Source organism: Ursus maritimus, unplaced genomic scaffold (genome assembly GCF_017311325.1).
Source record: "Ursus maritimus isolate PB19 unplaced genomic scaffold, ASM1731132v1 scaffold_18, whole genome shotgun sequence".
NCBI classification, from domain to species: domain Eukaryota; kingdom Metazoa; phylum Chordata; class Mammalia; order Carnivora; family Ursidae; genus Ursus; species Ursus maritimus.
The window spans coordinates 15962121-15968051 of NW_024424230.1; positions in this window are offsets into that span (position 1 = coordinate 15962121).

The window sequence follows — 5931 nt, forward strand, 5'->3', positions numbered from 1 at the left end:
AAAAGAAAGAAAGAAAAAGAAAGAAAGAAAAGAAAGAAAGGAAGAAAGAAAGAAAAAAGAGAGAGAAAGAAAGACCATTGGTGATTGGATACCTCATATTATTCGTGCAGACTTTTGAAGGAGTTGTTGGCAAATTGCTAAAATCCTATTCAATCGGAATGTTCACTGATGACATACAAAGCTTTGTATGTTCAGGATTATATTCCTCAGCTGTATTTCACCTTTAAAAATATTTAAGTATCTGTTGTGTATAAGGCATTAGTAGCCCTCATTTTGTCCACCTGTAGGGGTCACAGGAGGAATTAGCAGAGAAGTCCTATGAAAATAATTTTATTAGATTTGATCATAGCTTAATCATGGTATGTGTGAAACACTCAGAAATGGACTATGGTACAGTCAGATTAGCTAGCTATCAGAGTGCATTTGCTTTTAGAGAGAAGTTTGGCAAATCTTGGAGTGGTTCCTAATGGAAACAGAATTTCTTTGATAGTGTTTTAAAGTAGTTTCATTTTGCATTTCCAAAAGTGTGTTCCAGGAGTCCTGCCGTATGTTAATAAGTGTGCAAAAAGGCTCTTGTGACCGAATAGCTTTGGGAAATGCGTTAAAACAAAATCGACTGGGCTTCACCACTAGAGAATTTCTATGAGCTTTTAACACTTCGATGTGCAGACAGAAGCTTCAATCTCCTACACTCATTTGCTAATAGAACTCTGATCCTCCTGGTCTCTCATAGCATCTCTCGGCACCGGGGAATTTTAAGGAGCACACTCTGGGAAGCACCTTTTTGTTTCTCTTACTCTGATTTGACCAATGGGTGCAGATACAAATGATACAAAGATTGACCAACCAAACATTGATTACTACACCCTCACCTATAAAAGGTACCCTAATTAAAAACCATCCTGAGGATCGAAGCAAATTGCTTATGGCTCCGCCCTAGCAGTTACACACTGGCCTCCAAGAGACAATACTGACTCCAAAGGCAGGAGAGGCGATCCAGAGAGGGAACTCGACAGTTCCGTCTAGAGACTCGATCCCATGCTGTGCTCACCGTCCTTAAAAATCTTACATCTTGCATCCCTGTTATCTGATTATTTGAACTATGGTGTAATCTTGAACTGAAAACTCTTTGTTCTTATAATCATGTTATCATGCCCTCCTAATTTAGATCACTCTTCCGTCTTGCACCCATACGCACGTATAAAATCGTTATCATGTTCTTGCTTAAACAAGTTATCATGTTCTTGCTTAAACAAGTGTTGGTCTAAGAAGACGCTGTTGGTTGTCTTCTGATCTTTCATTTCAACCCTCTTCTTTCTAAACTGGACCTCGACTTTGGTCAGCTATTCACCCCTCCCACACATAGGGGTGTGGCTCAGGGAGCCATCTCCCTCCCCAGATCCTAAGGTAGATCATGATTTGTCTAAGCCGGTGATCCTCAAAGTGTGGTCCCCAAAACAAGCAGCATTAGCATCACTGGAACTTGCTAGCAATGCAAAGTCACGGGCCCCATCCTCGACATGCTAAATTATGAATGTTGGGGGTGGAGTTCCACAGGGAGTTCTGAATCAAACTAAGATTTGAGGACCACTGTTCTTAACCAAATCTAGTAATCCCCCTCTTATCAGTAATTGATTCAGTGTATGGTCTTCTCTTGGCTACTGTTAATGTTCCAAAGATGGGCATGTAACCTAAGTTGAACAAAGAACAGTAGTTTGGGGGTGCCTAGGTGGCTTAGTTGGTTAAGGGCCCGACTCTTTTTTTTTTTTTTATTCGACAGAGATAGAGACAGCCAGCGAGAGAGGGAACACAAGCAGGGGGAGTGGGAGAGGAAGAAACAGGCTCATAGCGGAGGAGCCTGATGTGGGGCTCGATCCCAGAACGCCGGGATCACGCCCTGAGTCGAAGGCAGACGCTTAACAACTGCACCACCCAGGCGCCCCAAAGGGCCCGACTCTTGGTTTCAGCTCAGATCGTGATCTCAGGGTCCTGGGACTGGCCCAGGGTCAGGCTCCTCACTCAGTGCTACATCTGCTTAAGATTCTCTCCCTCTTCCTCGCCCTTTGTCCCTCCTGCTGCTGAGCAAGCTCTCTCTCTCTCTCAAAAAAAAGATTAATAAATTCTTTACAAAAAAAAAAAAAAAGAATAGAAGAATATATTCCAAAGTTGGAAGAGAGATTTTTTTTTCTCTCTCTCTCTCTCCCATGGAATGTGGAGAAGGAACTGCCATCTAGAAGTTGGAGAGAAGCCTGAGGACAAAGTGAAAATAAGGTAGAGCCAAGGAAATTTCAAAGATGCATAGCAGAGCCTTGTACCTTCCTGCACCCAGTCCTACCTCTCACCTACAGTTCTGGGGAAAACTTACAGTTTATGTTATTTTTTCTGTCACTTTAAATTGAGTTGTGTTTTTTTGTTTGTTTGTTTTGTTTTTGTAGCCCAACACGTCCCATTTATTAAAATATATATACTAATTTTCTCATTATTTAAGATTAAATCTGAATTCTCTATACAGGTGGTATTCTTACGGCCTTGCCTCCAGTATAGTGGAGTATTCAATTACGCTTAGTGAGTGATACAAATGAACAGATGCATGAATGAATGAATGACCACACACTGAAAGATCAAGCAGATAGTATCATCATTTTCATGACTGTAATGCAAATAGCGAATTGTCATGTAGTCTTAGTTTGAACACTGTACTTGCTACAACTAAGTGAAATTTTTCCCAGCCAGTTTAAGTGAAAATGAGAGTCTAAGGTTGTTGAAGTGTTTCATGGACCAGATTTTTATCCCTGACTCTAGCCAACAAGAATGAGTACCACTGGTAAGGGTAACGTAGATGGGTTAAAAAAAAAAATCGAAATTGATCACCAATTATGGAAAAACAACACATCGATCCAAAGGCTACTTCAATGAGCGGGAAGACCAGGAAGAAAAGATGCCTCCCAGTCTGCTCCTGATCTTTTTACTCATTTAAGAGCAAAGCAACACCACAGGTTTTATAAATGGGACAGTCCAGTCAGTCTTCCGGCATCTAAGACACTTTCTGCTAGCATCGGAGAGGCATACACGGCGTCACTGCTCTTACCAGGAAGGAGTTACAAGGAATCAGTCACCAAAGTGAGCCCCAGTGTGGCTACTTCATTTCTCAGCTCTGTGCTGGGCTCAGCAGGATGGGGATAGACTTCTGTAATTTATATCTCCCTTCTGACTTAAAAATTAAAGCTTAATTTTTGAAAATTGACTCAAGCATTGGAGAGTGGTAGAAAATCCCTTCTTGCCATATTTTACAAAACTTATATATTAAAGCAACAACAACAACAACAAAAACCTTGTGGTATTGACCCAAAGGTCCTATTGTAAAGAAGCCTTCACGTTTCATGACTGATTTGTAATTGGGAAAAACTTGAAGAAGGGCTTTTAAGATGTTCAACATGTTATTTTATGGAAGATAGACATATAGTTTGAGAAAGAGGACTATTTCTTACAAATGAAATAGCTAGGGCAAAGCCTTGATGTTAAATGAAAATATTGGGTTAATTTCCTCGTAAATGAGTGAATGTACGTTTATCACCCTGAATAGTGCCTGATACATAGTAGCACTCCATACATGTGAGCTATGATATCAGTTAGGATTGCAGGTAACAAAATCTGGAAATAATAGCTCAAATGAGTGAGGGTCTTATCTCAGAAAACAGAAGTCTGGAGATAGGCAGACTTGGCCTGCCAGAGAGCTCAAGGAAATCATTAAAGTTAGGGGCTCCTCTGGCTTCTTGGGCCATCATTTTTATTGGTCACAAGATGGCTGCTGCTCTCTAGGCATTGCAGACACATTTCAGGCAGGAAGTAGTACAAAGAGGGAAAAGGAAAGCCTTCACCTAGCGAGGTTTTACCTTTTTATTGATACCTGACTCTCCTCAGGCATTTCTGCCTACCTCTCATTAGATGTCCTGCAGGCTGGAGAAATGAGTATTTCAGCTTAACGTATTGCCACCCTAAGCAAAATGGTGTTCTTAACAGAACCGAAGGAGGAACAGATAGTGTGCAGGTATTTAGTAATATCCACCTAGGCAATCATTGATGAGGTTGGGGAATATACGTGAGGTTCAGTGGGGTGGAGTCCGGAGCCGACGACCAAGAAAGAATTCTTGAGGCATCTTTGGTGCAAAATGGTGGTTTATTAAAGCACAGGGACAGGACCCGTGGGCAGAAAGAGCTACTGCCCCGGGGTTTGTGAGGAATGGCCCATTATATACTCTCAAGTTGGGAGGGGGTTAGGGATAGCGTAAGTCTCTAAGGAATTTTGGAAGCAAGGTTTCCAGGACCTTGAGGGGGCTAGCTGTTGTTGGGAAAAGGTCATTTATTACTGTCTAATAAAACCTGAGTCATGAGACCCTTCATATGTATATCGGTGGGCCATATGCTTGGGGGATGATTGCCAATACGTATCTTGGGGGGTTAGAGATAAAGGAAGTTTCCAAAGGAATTTTTATATGTTAAAGTAGACTTACAGGATCTTGGTTGGGGGGGGCAGGCTAGGACTGCCTTTTGCCCTTAGCAAAGTATTAACATCGAGGCTGCTGAGTTCCTAGAGGAATGTCACCGTGCCTGTTTCAAGGACTTGTCAATGAGCTGTAAGTAGTAAGGACTGTTTCTTTGTCCTTTAGGGCAGCCAGGAGTGCCCGAGGAATGTCACATACATCCCATGGCGGGGGGTTTGCAGGGTGTCAGCTTCTGCTTTGTCCTCAGCTTGCCTTCTGTTCCCTCATCAATCATTACTTCAACTGAAAGGCAAACCTAAGGACATACAAGGTGGAGGGTGTGCTGAGGTGGAATTAGGAGAGAAATTTGAAGTTATTCACTGTGTCAAGTTCTCTTGTCTCTTGTTTCTATTGCCCTACTCTTTTTTTTTTTTTAAAGATTTTATTTATTTATTTGACACACAGAGAGATAGCCAGCAAGAGAGGGAACACAAGCAGGGGGAGGGGGAGTGGGAGAGGAGGAAGCAGGCTCCCAGCTAGGAGCCCTCGGTCCCAGGACCCTAGGATCACTCCCTGAGCCAAAGGCAGACGCTTAATGACTGAGCCACCCAGGCGCCCCATCAATTGCCCTACTCTGGTCTCACTCAGACACTGGTCACCTCTCCCCTAGGTGTTCTCGCTCAACAAGAACCTGCCCCATTTTTTTCTCCTTCAGACCATTACAGACACGTCCTACTTTCAAGAGCAATATCCCAAACTCCCTAGCTTAATATTCATGGCCCTCTTGAAACTTCCTCACACAGGTTGTCGGAGCTCAGTGGGCTGGGACCATCAAACCACTGAACTACGCCTTCTTTCTACAAAGTCCACCTAATGAAAACCAGCTACCGAACAATCGGTATCACATCAAACGAAATGACTTTCCTCTAACAAATCCTGGAACGGTTTATTACAGCCAGAGGACAGATGTGGTTGGTCCACAAGTGTTAGCCCTCAGGAATTCCACCTCTTTTTTTTTTTTTAATTCATGAGCTACGCACAGAGAGAGAGAGAGAGAGGCAGAGGGAGAAGCAGGCTCCCCAGGGAGCAGGGAGCCCCATGCGGGACTGGATCTCAGGACCCTGGGGTCATGCCCTGAGCTGAAGGCAGACACTTAAGCGACTAAGCCACTCAGGGGCCCTCCTGCGTTCCACCTCTAACGCATGTTACGAGGCAGGAGAAAGCTTCTTGCAGGCGGGCATGTGGTCTGCTCTTCCAACACTCCGGGTCGCGTTGGAAGGGAATGTTGGAGACCCTTTCGCGCCTCAGAGAGGACAGGAGGAGCTCGCGGACAGCACCGCCCCCGGGCCCCGCCCTCTCCCGTGGGGCCCCGCCCACTGATGCTCCGAGTCAGCCACCGGGCTCGCGGAGTCCGGGGGCGGGGCTCACCCTTGCCCTCGGGGTCTCCCGG